We start from the raw sequence: 21,384 nt of genomic DNA, 5'->3' as shown, positions 1-21,384 counted from the left end.
GTTCTGATATTGTAATTTGTATAGAACAAGGAGGCCCGCACTCTGTTAAAGCTCCCAATTCACAGATTTATTGACAACGTTTCGATCCGAAACGGACCTTAGCCGATTTATGACCTGACGAAGATCCGTTTCGGAACAAAACGTCAATAAATCGGTGAACTGGGAGCTTTAACAGTGTGCGGGCCTTCTTGTTCTATACTAGTATTCTTGATTAGCCCAGCACCTGTGTTTGTAAGAATCTGGTATGACCACAAACTCTTCTGATATTGTAATTACCCAAATGCATTTCACAATTGTTTTCAGCTGCCCTGTCTGACATTCAGTGGACCTAATCTTGTGGGGAAGATTACATTCCCAAACGGGGAGAGTGTCGCTACAAGAGATGATCAATATCCTTGTAGGCCTTTAGTTGTGACATTTCATTAGAAGGTGTGCCAAGCCAAAACTATACAAAAGTAGCTATTTAAATATACATACTGTTCTGCCTATAGAAAGATGTTGTCACTTGTGTTGCAGAGTAAGGCAGTGACCACCACTGTGGGCTGAGGCCGGGCTTCCACAAATGGATTCTCTGTTTTCTATATTCCATACCACTATATGGAAATTACAGACACACAGTTTTTCAGTTAAAATGTATGAATACAACTATTTGTAACTATTATATTATAACAGAGGATCTGAGTCAAATGTCAGTATTTCACAAAGTTTGACACACTATTGCTATGGCTAGTACCTGCCATCATCGTGACCCCCAAGGGTTACCAGGTACTTGACATTGGGGGGAGAAGGCCAATCCTTCCACCTTTACTAACACCAAATGATATATTAAATCCTTAAATGTATGACATACTAAAAGCAAAACTGGTTCCCTGTGAAGATATGTAGAAACTCCCTCTCCAAATGAAATCTTTGATCACGTTATCGGGTCTAACCAATGATGTATATAAACTCTGGATGACTTACAGGGGGGCGCTTACTCCTCCATTGTAAAACATATTTTGGAAGATATAGAAATGCATTTTTTAATGACTACATTAGTTTTGACACATTTCTTCTATTACGGACACCTTAATGCATACTTTAAAATGATATTATGTTAGCTGAACATAAAACTACTAAATAAAAATAAATATCACAACATTTTCCTTAAAGTTCTTTTTTTGTACTAATGTTACTGTCCCCACTACAAAAAGACAACACTTAAATACATGTAACTTTGTCCTTTAAACATTTAATTTAAATACTATATAATTCCATTCATTCCTATGGCGGACTGCTCCTACTGGGTAATGTCAATGTGGCCGACGGTGGCTTCAACGCCTCTCAATGGGCAATACATAGCGTTAGCAATCCAGGGTTTATACATATCATTGGGTCTAACAGTCATCTCGCGCAGAACTACGCATTGTGCATCCGTCAGATCAGAAGGCACTCTTTCGATATAAAGTTGTTTTTGACGAAAATGAAAATATGTCAGTTTGTCACATTGGCGAGGTTGGAGTAATAACATGTTCACCTCTCGAATCTAGGTTGTGCCTTTAGATTTAGAGACAATTAACAAATAGGAAGATTTCTTTGCATCTCTCATTGACTGCTCAAACCACGGTCTGGTCTGCGGAGCCTGCTTCACAAGCGTTCCCGGAAGTTTTGGGAAAATGAATGGAGTTTTTGTAGGGTCCACTAGCTATGTGATATTATTCTGGATTTTTTTTCTGATCGATTGAAGTAATCAGTTCAGAAGAGATTACTAAAGTCTAGCTAGCTAGCAAGGACGTACCAGTATAACCAATAACTGCATCAAGATCAATAAGTGAAATATTTTGTGTATATCCAACCTACTGGTAAACGTTAACAAAGCACTCTCACTTTTTAGCTTCGACACCGACTGCCAACAAAACTTTTTTCACAGCCCTCCAGGTTGCAACGCTTGGCCCAGGAGCAACTCTGTGCATGCGCAGACTAAACACTTGACCCATATTGAGGGAGAGATTACAATGTTTCAAACCTTTCAGTGGACTCAATTTTCTCTCATGATTTTGGCCAATCACTCATACAGCAGCGTGAAATGTGTGACAAGTTTGACAGAAAATCTGAAAATAATACATTTAATTTATATAGCGCTTTCATTATGCTCCACCATCCAAGCAAGCACACTCCCCTCTGCCTCTCCTTCTATGGCTCCTCCAAGTCCCAGAATGAAGCAGGTAGTGACATTATATAATAACTTATCCTTATGGCTGAGTTCATACCTATTCTTATATCACCCGTGGAATGCTCTTCTCTGTTGGAGTTTTGCATAATGTGTTGTGACTCAGTGCCCCTTGACACCTCAATAAAAGTGGTCATGCAAGGGTAGCCACTGTTCAGTGTAGGGGTCTTTATTGTCGTTCTGTCGTTCTGCCCCTGAACAGGCAGTTAACCCACTGTTCCCAGGCCGTCATTGAAAATAAGAATTTGTTCTTAACTGACTTGCCTGGTTAAATAAAGGTAAAAAATAAAATAAAAAAAAATTGGGGTCACATCCGTCTCAGATCACTCATCTGTGTTGAAGACACCCATTCATGACCATGTGAGCTGGATCGCAGGCTTCTTTGCCATGATGACAAATGAGGGAACAAAGTAATTATCCTGTCATGGTCATGGTTAGTGAAAAGCTGCAGTTGACCTCTAGAATCGCATCGTCAGGAGAAATATGACTAACATTGAAGAAACAAGACTCACTCTCTCTTTAAAATGTCTCACACCAAAGATGAACTTCCTCTGTCATAGTATTGGGTATAGCCTAATACACACCTCTTTATGCAGACCTTTTGTGCCAAACGCTAAACTGTGTTGATTTCATTTTTTCCCCCCATTTCCTGCAGAGGGCAGTGTTTTGAAGGGTGGTTCACTGAATTGTTTTTCATTCTGCATATTTTATGAACACAGTGTCAGCACAAATCCTGATGAATGAGCTTCCTGCTTGTTATGACTGACATGGGACTGTGGCCAAAGACAGACCCCAGTGGAAGAAGATTGTTGCTGCAGGTAGCCTAGTGGTTAGAGCGTTGCCCCAGTAACTGAAAGGTTGCTAGATTGAATCCCTGAGCTGACAAGGAAAAAAATCTGTTGTTCTGCCCCTGACAAGGCAGTTAACCCACTGTTCCTAGGCCGTCATTGTATATAAGAATTTGTTCTTAAGTGACTTGCCTAGTTAAATAAAGGTTACATTTTTTTTTTTTAAATGTCCCACCCAGGATGAAGAGGTAAAGACCCATATGATTGGTCGTAATGTGTCACTCACTGTTATTTTCTGAGTGTCAATTTGAGTGGCCATTGTCTTTATTTTGACAGTACTGGCAGTTAAATAGAAAGCAATGTTGAGCCATGTCATTTTTGTGTTGCAACAATGACATTTCAGTCCAGGAGATAAAACCTGAGGCCAGTCAGAACACAGCAATTCCTGCAGATGGATGTGTAAAAAGACAATAGGACACCATGTCATCACTGAAATATCTAGATCAACAAAACATAGCCGGATCTTAAATTGATCCCCATATAATTGAAAATGAACAGACAAATCCGTCATAAAGAACCTTTCAAAATTAATGGTGAAACTTAAAAACAGTGGTCTAAAAATCCCAGCGTTGAGTCTCCGTGTGCAATGGTGATGTTACAGTAGTTACGCTGTAGTAATCTAAGCTTTTTCCCCCTCTGATACCGTTGTTCAAAAGCTATTTGAGGAACAGCGTGTTCATTGAAGAATAGCCAGGAAAGAGAGGAGACAGGGCTCCGCCCATTCTAAGACATTGTTGTTCCCCCTGCATGGGCAGCCCTGAGACCCTCTCCTGGCAGCACTCCAGTGTGACCACAGGCTTTAGATGGGCCTGATTGGCTCAGCAGGTCTCAGCGGGTGGCTAATTGGATAAGCTTTTAATCTTCACACTATCGCCGCCCTGCTGGATCAGAGGCACAGGGAGACAGAGATCAGTCCTTTGGTAAAATACTTAGCAAACATTTCAGGGGTGTAATATTCACACTATCCTTATGGACAACATAAACATGACTACCTAAACATAACTAACAGGATTCATTCAGATGATAAGAATTTCATCTGATTTGGAGACTGTGAGGTATGTGGCGGGGTTAAAAACCAACATACTATACTGGCATTTTGACCTCATGTAAGCATATTTTTTAATCAATGTTTCGATTGGAATCAGACATAATTCAAATAACATTAAATCAAGAGATTTAAACTTTCTTTTTTTCTAAAAGGACAATGTAGACAAGTGTTGAAGTCTCTGTTATTCTTTTTCTTGTTTTACCCCTTTTTCTCCCCAATTTCGTGGTATCAAATTGTTTAGTAGCTACTATCTTGTCTATACTGTCTCATCGCTACAACTCCCGTACGGGCTCAGGAGAGACGAAGGTTGAAAGTCATGCGCCAACCCGGAAGCCAGCCGCACCAATGTGTCAGAGGAAACACTGTGCACCTGGCAACCTTGGTTAGCGCACACTGAGCCCGGCCTGCCACTGGAGTTGCTGGTGCTAGAGGAGACAAGGATATCCCTACCGGCCAAACCCTACCTAACCTGGACAACGCTAGGCCAATTGTGCGTCGCCCAACGGACCTCCCGGTCGCGGTCGGGTTACGACAGCGCCTGGGCGCAAACCCAGAGTCTCTGGTGGCACAGCTGGCGCTGCAGTACAGCGCCCTTAACCACTGCGTCACCCGGGAGGCCGAAGTCTCTGTTATTCTACTTGGGTTTTATCAATTTATATTTTTTACCAAACCACAAATAAACTCTCTCTCATTTGGCCTCAATGACCCTGCACTGCCTGTAGACTGTCATTCCAGCAGTCTTCTATTACACAGCACAGAAGTGTTTATAAAGTATACCCACACAGGTCAAAATAGAGTAATTGATTGCTCCTCCGCTCATACTCCTCCGGCGAGTTGTAATCTTTTTATTCTTAAGTTCTGTGAATGCATTTCCAAACAGCCTTCTCCAGTTACTATAGCCATAAGTTGTACAGATGTTTCCGTATGAATCTGGAGTCCATTCACATATAGCATACAACCATGTATTACTGATAAATGTTAAAATATCAATGTTACACAGTGGTGGCTGAACATGTTGGCTCAGGCACATACCAGGGAAGAGGACACAGGGGGTATCTGTGGGTTCCCGTTGGGGTGGTGGTTTGTTGCCAGCTGTTTGAACCACATGTTCAACTTCTCCAGATGGTGGAGATGTCTTCGTGAATGTGTGTGTGTCTGTGTGCGTTTGAATGAGTTAGTGTGTGTTTCAAATCACATTTGATTTGTGACATGCGCCGAATACAACAGGTGTGGACCTTACAGTGAAGTGCATACTTACAAGCCCTTAACCAACAATGCAGTTAAGAAAATAAGTGTTCAAAAAGTATTTACTAAAAATAAACTGAAGTAAAAAAAAGAAAAAAGAAAAGAAAAAGAAAAAATAAGAAAAAAAGAAAAATAACAAATAATTAAGGAGCAGCAATAAAATAACAGTAGCGAGGCTATATACAGGGGGTACTAGTACAGAGTCAATGTGCGGGGGCACAGGTTAGTCGAGGTAATTGAGGTAATATGTACATGTAGGTAGAGGTAAAGTGACTATGCATGGATAATAAAGTGGCAGCAGCGTAAAAATTGGGGTGTGGGTTGGACAATACAAATAGTCCGGGTAGCCATTTGAGTAACTGTTAAGCAGTCTTATGGCTTTGGGATTGAAGCTGTTAAGGAGCCTTTTGGTCCTAGACTTGGCGCTCCGGTACCGCTTGCAGTGCAGTAGCAGAGAGAACAGTCTATGACTTGGGTGACTGGAGTCTTTGACCATTTTTGGGGCCTTTCTCTGACACACCTAGTATATAGGTCTTGGATGTCAGGAAGCTTGGTCCCAGTAATGCACTGGGCCATACGCACTACTCTCTGTAGCACCTTACAGTCCGATGCCGAGCAGTTGCCATACCAGGCGGTGATGAAACCAGTCATGCTCTTAGATGGTGCAGCTGTAGGATTTCTGAGGATCTGGGGACCCATGCCAAATATTTTCAGTCTCCTGAGGGGGAAAAGGTGTTGTCGTGCCCTGTTCAAAACTGTCTCAGTGTGTTTGGACCATGATAGTTTGTTGGTGATGTGGACACCAAGGTTCTGGAAACTCTTGACCCGCTCCACTTCAGTCCCGTCAATGTTAATTGGGGCCTGTTCGGCCCCCCTTTTCCTATAGTCCTTGATCAGCTCCTTTGTCTTGCTCACATTGAGAGAGAGGTTGTTGTTCTGGCACCACACTGCCAGGTCTCTGACCTCCTCCCTATAGGCTGTCTCATCTTTGTCGGTAATCAGGCCTATCCCTGTTGTGTTGTCAGCAAACTTAATGATGGCGTTGTGGGACACGCAGTCGTGGGTGAACAGGGAGTACAGGAGGGGACTAAGCACGGGCCCCAGTGTTGAGGATCAGCGCGGCAGACGTGTTGTTGCCTACTCTTACCTCCTGGGGGGGGCCTGTCAGGAAGTCCAGGATCCAGTTGTAGAGGGAGGTGTTTAGTCTCAGGGTGCTTAGCATAATGATGAGCTTTGTCAGCACTATGGTGTTGAACGTTGAGCTGTAGTCAATGTACAGAATTCTCACATAGAATTCTCCTTTAGTCCATGTGGGAAAGGGTAGTGTGGAGTGCGATTGAGATTGCGTCATCTGTTGATCTGTTGGGGCGGTATGCGAATTGGAGTGGGTCTAGGGTTTCTGGCATGATGGTGCTGATGTGAGCTTTGACCAACCTTCCAACAGAAATTAATGTATTTCTGGTGTACCAAAATGCAATGAGGCTGTCGTGCATTGCAGTGCGTTCTGTGTGGTGCATACGTTGGATTTATCAAATGTATGCATCAAATTGTATGTGTAGATTGCTTGACAGAAATGGTAGCAGAAAGTGAATGTTGAACTTTGTTGCACACATATCCAAATGATGCTGCGTACCATTTTGTGCAGTGATGCAGTAGGTGTGATCGAGGCGTAACAGAATGATCCCAGTGACCTGGACATCCTCTGATATATCCTATGTCCTCTGAATCCTGCGCTTCAACGTCTCCTAACTGGGCAAATGTGCCCAAATTTGAGATAATTTAATTTACAAAACTCCCCAAGGACTTAAATGATTTATTTTGAAAAGCCGTCCAGGTTTCTGTATCTTTTCCTTGTACTTTGCTGCTTTTGGCATGGCTTCAACCTGTTTATCCATATCTTTATAATACTTTGCCAATGTTTGAGAATAATGGAATTCATTTTGAGGCCAATGTGCCACTTTTCTGTAGAGATTTCCCATCCGGATACCGTGAGGAGGATACATGCGCACAGAGGTGACACCATCTTGGAGCCAAGGCACATCAACACATCGACTCGTTGCAGTCAATAAACGTCCCTCATACAGTGCCTTGCGAAAGTATTCGGCCCCCTTGAACTTTGCAACCTTTTGCCACATTTCAGGCTTCAAACATAAAGATATAAAACTGTATTTTTTTGTGAAGAATCAACAACAAGTGGGACACAATCATGAAGTGGAACGACATTTATTGGATATTTCAAACTTTTTTAACAAATCAAAAACTGAAAAATTGGGCGTGCAAAATTATTCAGCCCCTTTACTTTCAGTGCAGCAAACTCTCTCCAGAAGTTCAGTGAGGATCTCTGAATGATCCAATGTTGACCTAAATGACTAATGATGATAAATACAATCCACCTGTGTGTAATCAAGTCTCCGTATAAATGCACCTGCACTGTGATAGTCTCAGAGGTCCGTTAAAAGCGCAGAGAGCATCATGAAGAACAAGGAACACACCAGGCAGGTCCGAGATACTGTTGTGAAGAAGTTTAAAGCCAGATTTGGATACAAAAAGATTTCCCAAGCTTTAAACATCCCAAGGAGCACTGTGCAAGCGATAATATTGAAATGGAAGGAGTATCAGACCACTGCAAATCTACCAAGACCTGGCCGTCCCTCTAAACTTTCAGCTCATACAAGGAGAAGACTGATCAGAGATGCAGCCAAGAGGCCCATGATCACTCTGGATGAACTGCAGAGATCTACAGCTGAGGTGGGAGACTCTGTCCATAGGACAACAATCAGTAATATATTGCACAAATCTGGCCTTTATGGAAGAGTGGCAAGAAGAAAGCCATTTCTTAAAGATTAAAAAGTTTAAAGTTTGCCACAAGCCACCTGGGAGACACACCAAACATGTGGAAGAAGGTGCTCTGGTCAGATGAAACCAAAATTTAACTTTTTGGCAACAATGCAAAACGTTATGTTTGGCGTAAAAGCAACACAGCTCATCACCCTGAACACACCATCCCCACTGTCAAACATGGTGGTGGCAGCATCATGGTTTGGGCCCGCTTTTCTTCAGCAGGGACAGGGAAGATGGTTAAAATTGATGGGAAGATGGATGGAGCCAAATACAGGACCATTCTGGAAGAAACCCTGATGGAGTCTGCAAAAGACCTGAGACTGGGACGGAGATTTGTCTTCCAACAAGACAATGATCCAAAACATAAAGCAAAATCTACAATGGAATGGTTCAAAAATAAACATATCCAGGTGTTAGAATGGCCAAGTCAAAGTCCAGACCTGAATCCAATCGAGAATCTGTGGAAAGAACTGAAAACTGCTGTTCACAAATGCTCTCCATCCAACCTCACTGAGCTCGAGCTGTTTTGCAAGGAGGAATGGGAAAAAATTTCAGTCTCTCGATGTGCAAAACTGATAGAGACATACCCCAAGCGACTTACAGCTGTAACCGCAGCAAAAGGTGGCGCTACAAAGTATTAACTTAAGGGGGCTGAATAATTTTGCACGCCCAATTTTTCAGTTTTTGATTTGTTAAAAAAGTTTGAAATATCCAATAAATGTCGTTCCACTTCATGATTGTGTCCCACTTGTTGTTGATTCTTCACAAAAAAATACAGTTTTATATCTTTATGTTTGAAGCCTGAAATGTGGCAAAAGGTCGCAAAGTTCAAGGGGGCCGAATACTTTCGCAAGGCACTGTATATATACCAGGTTACTAAATGATTGTGTAGCCCCCTCTACTGGTTTCAATGGGCTTCAAAATGAACAGCCAGTCAAGCAGAAACAGTTCCCTATTTGTATTCAGTAGGGGACTGACCCTGCACACAAATGGAATGTGATGGCGTATATTATGTGACCTTTTAACCTGTTGTTTCCCTCACATCGTTCACCAAAGAAACCAAAGAATACCTGTACAGGTAGTGTTCATTGAGTAGTACAGTGGTGTATTAGATGCTTTTGGAAGATGCACACAGGATTACTGAAGTGAGAGGATAACTATAAAAACGTGAATATAGAACTCCATTCCAGACACTAGACTCACTTGATGTGTTTGAAGTTGGATGAGGATCCTGAACAGAGTGAACGTGCCATCTCCTGAGCCGAGAGTATGTTGCCTGTCTTCATCACAGATTTTGTTCACCCCATGTAGACAACAAGGGGAAATGCATGCTGAGTTCTGTACTGCAGTCTAACTAAGCCAGATGTTAATCTCCTTTTACCGTGTAACTTTTTTGAAGCCAGCTTGCTGAACTGGGACACGGCCCATTAAGAAGCTTGGTCTTGAGACTGACTTTCAGGATATCCCCACTGGTGCCACAGTTGAGATAGCTGCCTTCCTCAGGGATCTGTACCAAGAAGTAACAAGTTATTCAGGTTGCAAACTGCTGCAAGATTTACTGCAGTATGCTGAGGAAATGACGCTCTCACAAAGAGTCATACTATTCACGTGTTTGAATGTTTCAGGGCTCTACACTGCAGCTTAATTTCTTCGTGTGTTTCTACATTTTTCAACATAGGTGCACATGTACTCCTTGTATGAAAGGTCAGCATAGAGCCCTGTGTATAGCCATGTGTTCTGATATTATAATTACCCAAATGCATTTCACAATTGTTTTCAGCTGCCCTGTCTGACATTGTGTGTGTGTAATCTTGTGGGGAAGATCAAGTTCCCAAACGCGGAGAGTGTCGTTACAAGAAGATGATCCAGATCCTTATAGGCCCATAGCTGTGACATTTCATTAGAAGGTGTGCCAAGCCAAAGTTATACAAAAATAGCTCTATTTAGATATACATACTGTTCTGCCCATACGAAGATGCTGTCACTTGTGTTGGAGTATTGCAGAGTAAGGCAGTGACCACCACAGTGGGCTGAGGCCGGGCTTCCACAAATGGCTTCTCTGTTTTCTATTTTACACACCACCTTATGGAAATTGTAGACACACACAGTTCATACACCTATTTGTAACTACTATATTATAACAGAGGATCTGAGTCAAATGTCAGTATTTCACAAAGTTTGATAAAAACTGCCATCATCCTGGCCCCCAAGGGTCACCCTGTACTTGACATTGAGGGGAGAAGGCCAATCCTCCCACTTAGGCTTTGTGGAGCTGCAGGTGAGCATATATTCTTCTCATGGCAAAGTCCCATATTAAAACATCATCCTGTTCAAAGAATGATAAAGGCCAGCTAATTATCTTTCATCAAAGTTTTCTGCCCATCCATTTTTCTTTCATCTTTGCATTAGTCCATTACCTTGAAGCCCATGAAAGTGACCTGACCATGAGGCAACATACTTTTCACCTTTGGACACAGTGACACAGGAGACGTTGTTAGTGTGGCCATGCATTAACTCCTGTTTCTTTTTTGTTAGGATTTTGAGAGTGATATTGCAGCCCAGTGGATAGATAAGGTGCTCTCTGTTAGAGTTGACTTTTACACCAAAGATTACATGACCTGGTAAACAAAAGACACACAGTGCATTTTGGGTACTGTGTTTGACTGAGAAAATTATTGCGTCAACTGAAAATTGGCTAGCTGGCTAGCTGCTGACTCGTCTTATGTTGGCATTTGGGCATGTCGTTTTGGGAAAACATTTCTTTAGACGAGATCTTCCCATTCTAAATCAACTAATATGGTAGCTTTATGACTTTAAATATTTTTTTAGCATTATTTTAACTTTTTGCAACCACTAGGAGTAGCAACACCAATGATGGTAAGAGCAATGAGACATTTGAGGTAAATTAGGATTTTCCTTGAAATGGATGCCACAAATGCTGAAATCTATGGTCATTAATCTTTAAAAATAATGTATCATTTTGAGATCAGTTAAATTTCAGGCCAGTCAAGTTCTTCCACACCGATCTCGACAAAACATTTCTATATGAACCTTGCTTTGTGCACGGGGCATTGTCATGCTGAAACAGGAAAGGGCCTTCCCAAAACTTTTGCCACAGAGTTGGAAGCACAGAATCGTCTAGAATGTAATTGTATGCTGTAGCGTTAAGATTTCCCTTCACTGGAACTAAGGGGCCTAGCCCAAACCATTATTCCTCCTTCCCCAAACTTTACAGTTGGCACTATGCGTTCGGGCAGGTAGCATTCTCGTGGCATCCGCCAAACCCAGATTCGTCCATCGGACTCCAAGATGCTGAAGCGTGATTCATCACTCCAGATAAGGCGTTTCCACTGTTCCAGAGTCCAATGGTGGCAAGCTTTACACCACTCCAGCCGACACTTGGCATTGCGCATGGAGATTTTAGGCTTGTGGCTGAGCCGTTGTTGTTCCTAGATGTTTTCACTTCAAAATAACAGCACGTACAGTTGACCGGAGCAGCTCTAGCATGGCAGAAATTTGACGAACTGACTTGTTGGAAAGGTGGTATCCTGTGATGGTGCCACGTTGAAAGTCACTGAGCTCTTCAGTAAGGCCATTCTCATGGCAATGTGTGTCTATGGAGATTGCATGGCTTTGTGCTCGATTTTCTACACCTGTCAGCAACAGGTGTGGCTGAAATGTATATCTGCACAGTATGGTTGTGAATGGTTCTCATGATTTAGGATTGGGTGTTGAGGGACCACTTGTCACATTGTACAAGGTGTGTTTGTGTTGTGGTAAACAATGCATTTTCTGTCCAGATAAGATAGTGATACAGCTTTGAAAAGACCCACCACTGACCAAATGTTTTTGTTTTCCAGTCCAACAGGAGTGTATCCCTGAGGCCATCCGATGCATGGACCTCCTGTGCCAGTGTGATCCGAGTGCGAGATTCCAGGTGTAGGGACTACAGCAGATCGAGAATGTGGACGGACAAGTTAGTGTCACGAATACCACCGAAGGTGGCTCCCCTTCCTGTTCGGGTGGTGCTCGGCGGTCGTCGTCGCCGGTCTACTAGCTGCCACCGATCCCTTTTTCCTTTTTGTTTGTTTTTGTCTAATTGTTTTCACCTGTTCCTTGTTGGGGTTTTGGGATGGGTGTTATTTAAGTTTGTTTAGCCCGCTGGTGTTTGTGCGGGCTTGTGGTTATTTTACGTTAGTGGTGTTGTTGACTTTTGGGTTTTCGCTGTCCGGTATTTTTGTAACAGTGGTTTTGGGTTTGTTGCGCCTGTGTTTTGGGCTTCACCCATGTTTGTACCTGTTACTGTGATTGAGGACATTAAAGTGTTTTTTCCCGTCTACCTTCTGCTCTCTACGTCTGACTCCACACCCATCACTCTCCCGACGTTACAGTTAGTAACTCATCAAATGTGATAAAACATTGAATTTTGAGATCTTGTCTCCCCTTTATCCCATGTTTTAGACATAAGGCATGACATGCAGGACATCTTCAGGCACCCCCTATGAGAAACAGTGCATGATGTTCAATGCCTCCCTCGGCAAGGAGATCTGCCGGAAGTGATGTCTCTCCGATCCTTAGATGTGCTCTCTCTCTCTCGCTGTCTCTCTAGTTAAGCAGTCCAGAGGATTTTCTTAGGGTTAGTCCTAACGAATTATACTTACTTCTCATTTGGAGCTCAATGGAAACATTGACGGTTCAGGCACGTCCACCATGACAGTTACAGAATATTCTCACTGAGGTGCATGTTGTGGGCTCAATGTTTTTTCCATACAAACCACAGAAACTGTTTTGTTCCATGAATGCATCTGTTGTACATGACTAATCAAAGAACCTGTGAAGTCAGTTAGACATGTCAGTCCCTTTCAGATGATCCCTCAACCACTGTTGGTCCTCCTTAGTGATCTCACAGCGAATTAACTTTCCTCTTGAGAATCAGAATCAGAAGTACAGTCGTCGCAAGACTTCATCCCTTTCGGGCAAGTAGTACCCTAAACTGACTGTCCTGATCATCTAGTTGAGCATTCCAGATAAATCTTCCATCCCAGCAGGAATGTCCCATCCACATAGTGCTAAATACTCATATGATTTTTCAGCTCAGCATTCTTAGGGAAACATTTGCCACAAGTGATGTTCTCTGTGTTGTAAGAACATGGATTGAGTCAACTCATTGTCCAGTGAGTGAGGGTTGGCTGCATAGTGTTTAGTTAGTAGCCTAGTTGTGGTTCACTTCCACTAGAAGTTCCTTATTATTCCCTCCAGGTGTTTCTTCAGGCTGTTGGGGATGGGCTCAACATTTTTGCCATGCAAACAGCAAAAAACGTTTTGTTCCAATGACTGCACCTGTTGAGCATGACTAATCAAATGACTGACTTGACTTAAGCCCATGGCTCCTATAAGTAGCATAGGCCAGTTGATGCCATTCTCAGTCATTTCTTCCTGTACATCTCTCCTCCATGTGTTTCCAGGTCAGTCTTTCCCAACCCTGGTCCTCCAGTACCCCAACAGTACACCAACCCTGGTCCTCCAGTACCCCAACAGTACACCAACCCTGGTCCTCCAGTACCCCAACAGTACACCAACTCTGGTCCTCCAGTACCCCAACAGTACACCAACTCTGGTCCTCCAGTATCCCAACAGTACACCAACCCTGGTCCTCCAGTACCCCAACAGTACACCAACCCTGGTCCTCCAGTACCCCAACAGTACACCAACCCTGGTCCTCCAGTACCCCAACAGTACACCAACCCTGGTCCTCCAGTACCCCAACAGTACACCAACCCTGGTCCTCCAGTACCCCAACAGTACACCAACTCTGGTCCTCCAGTATCCCAACAGTACACCAACCCTGGTCCTCCAGTACCCCAACAGTACACCAACCCTGGTCCTCCAGTACCCCAACAGTACACCAACCCTGGTCCTCCAGTACCCCAACAGTACACCAACCCTGGTCCTCCAGTACCCCAACAGTACACCAACTCTGGTCCTCCAGTATCCCAACAGTACACCAACCCTGGTCCTCCAGTACCCCAACAGTACACCAACCCTGGTCCTCCAGTACCCCCAACAGTACACCAACCCTAGTCCTCCAGTACCCCAACAGAACACATTTTCATTGTAGCCCTGGACAAACACATCTCATTCAACTCATTAAGGGTTTGATGACAAATTGAATCGGGTGTGCTTGTCCAGGGTTACAATAAAAATGTGTTTTTATATATTCATTCTCGTTAATGACAACATTCTGGAACTGAGTTATGACTCATCTAAGTCTGGTATCCAGGGTAATCTGGTTAAGGATTATATAATGTTGATTATGTGGCTCTTTCCTTGTAGAATGTTGACAGTTGTGTAGAACACATTGTATTGCTAAATGCTCAATCTTTACTTAATAGCTACACAGGATACACTTTATTCCTCATGCTGGCCCTGACCAAACCGGTAAGTTGCCCTCATTATAGCTGCCCTCCTCCACATGGCCAGATTTATAGTGATCTTCTCCCCTTTTAATGCTCATCCTCATCCTTGAAAAATACCATAAGGTCTGAAATAGTTGACATACTGTACAAACAATTATCTAGGCTAAGTAAAACTAAATATATTGTTTATCTACTGCTTTGCTAACTAGCTAGCTAAAGTTTAGTTAGTGGCTAGCTAAGACAGAGAAATGGGACAAGAAGTTCAACACTTTATTCAATTAATTTCAATATAGTACATGGATTCCACATGGATTGGGCACAGAAGGCCTCTGATTGCGCTGGTGAATGGTAGCTGACAGTGTCAGCTAGAGCTTCCTGCAGGAAGTCTTGCATGGGGTCTTCTCTGTTGCTAATTAGTATTTCGAATTTTTGAGAGTAAATTGAGGCAAATATTGATGAAACTCACCTTGTCAGAGTGTCACACCCTGACTTTAGTATTCTTTGTTTTCCTTGTTATTTTGGTTAGGTCAGGGTGTGACATGGGTGATGTATGTGTTTTTGTCTTGTCTAGGGTTTTTTGTATGTTTATGGGGCTGTCTCCGTTCTAGGTATTTTGTATGTCTATGGTTGCCTAGATTGGTTCTCAATTAGAGGCAGCTGTCTATCGTTGTCTCTGATTGGGAACCATATTTAGGCAGCCATATTCTGTGGGTACTTTGTGGGTGATTGTTTCCTGTCTCTGTACCAGATAGGACTGTTTCGGTTTTGCCACGGTTCGGTTGTTATTTTGTGTAATGTTCACGTTATCGTCTTTAATTAAAACATGTTGAGCACGAACTACGCTGTGTATTGGTCCGATCCCTGCTCAGACGAAGAGGAGGAAATCAGCATGGACAGAATCACCCACCAGTACAGGACCAAGCAGCGTGGTTACAAGCAGCGGCAGGAGGAGCAGCGATGTCAGGACTATTGGACTTGGGAGGAGATACTGGATGGAGATGGACCCTGGACGCAGCTGGGGGAATATCGCCGCCCCAAGGCAGAGCTGGAGACATCCAAAGCGGAGAGGTGGCGGTTTGAAGAGGCAGCACGGAAGCAGGGTTGGAAGCCCGAGAGTCAGCCCCAAAAATTTATTGGGGGAGGCACACAGGAAGTGTAGGAGACCTGCGTGTTATGCTGTGGAGCGCACGGTGTCCCCAGTGCAGGTGAATAGCCCGGTGCGGTACATACCAGCTCCTCGCATTGGCCGGGCTAGAGTGGGCATCGAGCCAGGTACCATGAAGCCGGCTCTACGCATCTGGTCTCCAGTGCGTCTCCTTGGGCCGGCGTACATGGCACCAGCCTTTACGCATGGTGTCCCCGGTTCGCCTGCACAGCCCAGTGCGGGATATTCCACCTTGCTGCACTGGCAGGGCGACCGGGAGCATTCAACCAGGTAAGGTTGGGCAGGCTCGATGCTCAAGAGCTCCAGTGCGCCTGCATGGTCCGGTCTATCCAGTGCCACCTACACGCACCAGCCCTCCGGAGGCAGCCCCCAGCACCAGGTTTCCTGTGCGTGTCCAGAGCCCAGTACTCCCTGTTCCTCCTCCCCGCACTCGCCCTGAGGTGCGTGTCCTTAGCCCAGTACCACCAGCGCCGGCATCACGCACCAGGCCTACAGTGCGCCTCGCCTGTCCAGCACTGCTAGAGCCTTCCTCCTCTCCAGTGCCGCTAGAGTCTCCCGCCTGTCCAGCGCCGCTAGAGTCTCCCGCCTGTCCAGCGCCGCTAGAGTCTCCCGCCTGTCCAGCGCCGCTAGAGTCTCCCGCCTGTCCAGCGCCGCTAGAGTCTCCCGCCTGTCCAGCGCCGCTAGAGTCTCCCGCCTGTCCAGCGCCGCTAGAGTCTCCCGCCTGTCCAGCGCCGCTAGAGTCTCCCGCCTGTCCAGCGCCGCTAGAGTCTCCCGCCTGTCCAGCGCCGCTAGAGTCTCCCGCCTGTCCAGCGCCGCTAGAGTCTCCCGCCTGTCCAGCGCCGCTAGAGTCTCCCGCCTGTCCAGCGCCGCTAGAGTCTCCCGCCTGTCCAGCGCCGCTAGAGTCTCCCGCCTGTCCAGCGCCGCTAGAGTCTCCCGCCTGTCCAGCGCCGCTAGAGTCTCCCGCCTGTCCAGTCTGCAAGGAGCCGCCAGAGCCGCCAGTCAGCCAGGATCTTCCAGTCGTCAGCCAGTCCCGAGCTGCCCCTCAGTCCCGAGCTGCCCCTCAGTCCCGAGCTGCCCCTCAGTCCCGAGCTGCCCCTCAGTCCCGAGCTGCCCCTCAGAACGGAGACAGCCCCATAAACATACAAAAACCCCTAGACAAGACAAAATCACATACATCACCCATGTCACACACCGACCTAACCAAAATAACAAGGAAAACAAAGAATACTAAAGTCAGGGTGTGACACCGAGACAGAATTACATGTTTTTAAAATAATTTTCATTTATTTAACCAAGCAAGTCAGTTAAGAACAAATTCTTATTTACAATGCTGGCCTACCGGGTTATCAAAACGTCACAACAAGGTAAGCCTACACCAAACAACAAGGTAAGCCTACACCAAACAACAAGGTAAGCCTACACCAAACAACAAGGTAAGCCTACACCAAACAACAAGGTAAGCCTACACCAAACAACAAGGTAAGCCTACACCAAACAACAAGGTAAGCCTACACCAAACAACAAGGTAAGCCTACACCAAACACATGCTTCATTTGAAGTGTTTTTAAAATATCCTATGCGAGTAATGAATGGTGGAAAAACAATTGGAACCATTTTCGTGTTTGACCTCTAGGTTTTATGGGTATTATGAAGCATCCACTGTGGAGCTCAATGTGGCCGATCGGTGGCTTCAAAGCCTCAAGGGGCAATAACATAGCATCAGCAATCCATGATTTCTGCATATCATTGAGTCTAACGGCAATCTCGCTCCAAACTGTGCATGTGCATCCGTCAAATAAAAGGCACTCCTTTGATATAAAGTTGTTTTTGTCGAAAATGAAAATGTGTCAGGTTGTTACTTTCACGAGGATGGAGTAATAATATGTTGAGCTACTTAAAGTTAAAGGAAAACTCCACCCGAAAACTGTCTTTTGGTATTTGTTTCATTAGTCTGTTGTTGATTTAGTCCCAAGTGTTTTGCTTGTCAGCTATCAACGTTTCAAAATATATATCTTTCAAAATACAGAAATCTGGCCCATATGATGCATTTTACATCATATGATGCTGGTTTTGCAAGTCAAAATTTTGGGACTACAGTGGCAAGAAAAAGTATGTGAAACTTTTGGAATTATCTGGATTTCTGCATAAATTGGTCATAAAATTAGATCTCAACAGACAACAGACAAACACAGTCTGCTTAAACTAATAACACACAAATTATTGTATTTTTCTTGTCTATATTGAATGCACCATTGAAACATTCACAATGTAGGTTGGAAAAAGCATGTGAACCCTAATAACATCTCCAAATGCTAATTGGAGTTAGGAGTCAGCTAACCTGGAGTCCAATCAATGAGATGAGATTAGAGCTGCCTTGCCTTATAAAAACACTCCAAATTTGAGTTTGCTATTCACACGAAGCATTGCCTGATGTGAACCATGCCTCGAACAAAAGATCTCACTAGACCTAAGATCAAGAATTGTTGACTTGCATAAAGCTGGAAAGGGTTACAAAAATGTATCTAAAAGCCTTGATGTTCATCAGTCCACTGTAAGACAAATTATCTATAAATTGAGAAAGTTCAGCACTGTTGCTACTCTCCCTAGGAGTGGCCTTCCTGCAAAGATGACTGCAAGAGCACAGTGCAGAATGCTCAATGAGGTTAAGAAGAATCCTAGAGTGTCAGCTAAAAACGTACAGAAATCTCTGGAACATGCTAACATCTCCGCTGACGAGTCTGTGATACGTAAAACACTGAACAAGAATGGTGTTCATGGGAGGACACCACGGAAGAAGCCACTGCTGTCCATTGCTGCACATCTGAAGTTTGCAAAAGAGCATCTGGATGTTCCACAGCGCTACTGGCAAAATATTCTGTGGACAGATTAAACTAAAGTTGAGTTGTTTGGAAGGAACACACAACACTGTGTGGAGAGAAAAAGGCATAGCACACCAACATCAAAACCTCATCCCATCTGAAAAGTATGGTGGAGGGAGCATCATGGTTTGGAGCTGCTTTGCTGCCTCAGGTCCTGGACAGCTTGCTATCATCAACAGGAAAATGAATTCTCAAGTTTATCAAGACATTTTGCAGGAGAATGCTAGGCTATCTGTCCGCCAATTGAAGCTCAACAGAAGTTGGGTGATGCAACAGGACAACGACCCAAAACACAAAGTAAATCAACAGAAGAAAATACACCTTCTGGAGTGGCCCAGTCAGAGTCCTGACCTCAACCTGATTGAGATTCTGTGCCATGACCTTGTTGTATGAACTTAAATAATCAAGAAAATGCACATCTAGAAATAATAAAAATAAGTACACACCAGACATCCCAAGAATATTGCTGAACTGAAACAGCTTTGTAAAGAGGAACGGTCCAAAATTCCTCCTGACCTTTATGCAGGTTTGATCCGCAACTACAGAAAACGTTTGGTTGAGGTTATTGCTGCCAAGGAGGGTCAACCAGTTATTAAATCCAAGGGTTCACATACTTTCCCCACCCTGCACTGTGAATGTTTACACAGTGTGTTCAATAAAGACATGAACATTTATAATTGTTTGTGTGTTATTATTTTAAGCAGACTATGTTTGTCTATTGTTGTGACTTAAATGAAGATCAGATCAAATTTTATGACCAATTTATGCAAAAGTCCAGGTAATCCCAAAGGGTTCACATACTTTTTCTTGCCACGGTATATCAGCAATGAAACAAATACAAAAAGTTTGTTTTGGGTGGAATTTTCCTTCAAGACATTGGCCTCAAGTCTAGGTTGTGCCTTTAGACTTAAAAAATGAACTAGGAATAAATGTTCACTTCTCTCATTGACTTCTCAAAACCCGGTCTGGTCTGCGGAGTCTGCTTGGCAAGTGTTCCCGGAAGTCTTGTTATGTTGGACCTCTGGGTTTAGAAAATGTAATAATGCAATAATGGCATCTTGTTGTTGGCACTACCTCCACCATGGTTCGTTGAACAAAGCCTGTGGGAAAATGAATGGAGTTTTTGTAGGGTCCACTAAGCTATGTGATATTAATCTGGATTTTTTTTCTGATCGATTTGATGAACACAGTAATCAGTTCAGAAGAGATGACTAAAGTCTAGTTAGCTAGCAATGGCGTACCAATATAAACAGCATCAAGCTCAAGAAGTGAAACATCTTGTGCATCGCCAGCCTACTGGTAAACATTTACGAAGCACTCTCACTTTGTAGCTTCAACACTGATTGCCAACTAAACTTTTTTCATAGCCATGGAGGTAGCAACGGTTGGCCCAGGAGCACCTCTGTGCATGCTCAGACAACGGTTGGCCCAGGAGCACCTCTGTGCATGCTCAGACAACGGTTGGCCCAGGAGCACCTCTGTGCATGCTCAGACAACGGTTGGCCCAGGAGCACCTCTGTGCATGCTCAGACAACGGTTGGCCCAGGAGCACCTCTGTGCATGCTCAGACAACGGTTGGCCCAGGAGCACCTCTGTGCATGCTCAGACAACGGTTGGCCCAGGAGCACCTCTGTGCATGCTCAGACAACGGTTGGCCCAGGAGCACCTCTGTGCATGCTCAGACAACGATTGGACCATATTTGACCCCGTTGAGGGAGAGATTACAATGTTTCAAACCTTTCAATGGACTCAATTTTCTCTCATAATTTTGTCCAATGACTCATGCTGCAAAGTGAATTGTGTGATAAGTTTGACAGAACCTCTAATAATATTATATTTCATTTCTATAGTGCTTTAGATTACGCTCCACCATCCAGGCAAGCACACTCTCCTCTGCTTCTCCTTCCATGTCTCCTCCAAGAACAAGAATGAAGCAGGTGGGTACATTGGCTGACTTCATAGCTGTCCTTTTTTGCATAATGTGTTTTGACTCAATGCCCCTTGAAGCCTCAACAAAAGTGAGGGTCATGCAAGGGCAGCCACCGTTAGGTGTAGGCGTCTTTATTGGGGTCACATCCGGCTCAGACCACCCAGCTGTGTTGAAGACACCCATTCATGACCATGTGAGCTGGAGCGCAGGCTTGTCTTTGCCATGATGACAAATGAGGGAAAAAAGTCATAATCCTATGACCTTTGACACCCTAATGAAAGAGCGTATTTTGTGAAAAGCTGCATTTGACCTCTAGACTCGCATAGTCAATAGAAATACGAAGAACATCGAATATACAAGACTCACTCCCTCTTTAGAATGTCTCACACCAAAGATTAAGTATTTGGTATAGCCTAATACAGACCTCTTTATGCATAATAGCCTGAAAGACCTTTTATGCCAAATGCCAAACTGTCATGATTTCTGTTTACCCCTAATTTCCTGCAGAGGGCAGTGTTTTGAAGGAAACAATGTGTTCACTGAATTGTTTTTCATTCTGCAGATTTTGTGACCACAGTGTCAGCACAAATCCTGATGAATGAGCTCCCTGCTTGTTATGACTGACATGGGACTGTGGTCAAAGACAGAAGAAGATTGTTGCGGCTTTATGTCCCACCCAGGACGAAGAGGACTAGGTAGAGACACGTATGATTGGTAGTAATGTGTCAGGGACCTTCTCACAATGGTCTCACTGTGATTTTGTGAGTGTCAATTTTAGTGCTCATTGACTCATCCTCTTATAT

General features: G+C 44.0%; 1 pseudogene; it reads right to left on the bottom strand.

Annotated features, from left to right (window-relative positions):
* Positions 1-9,557: 9,557 nt before the first annotated feature.
* LOC110538975 (cilia- and flagella-associated protein 52-like) lies at positions 9,558-19,944 on the bottom strand (annotated as a pseudogene).
* Positions 19,945-21,384: the final 1,440 nt, after the last annotated feature.

This window comes from Oncorhynchus mykiss, chromosome 12 (assembly GCF_057628025.1).
Source record: "Oncorhynchus mykiss isolate SJ-2025 chromosome 12, ASM5762802v1, whole genome shotgun sequence".
NCBI classification, from domain to species: domain Eukaryota; kingdom Metazoa; phylum Chordata; class Actinopteri; order Salmoniformes; family Salmonidae; genus Oncorhynchus; species Oncorhynchus mykiss.
This window is presented reverse-complemented; position numbering and strand designations above follow the sequence as displayed.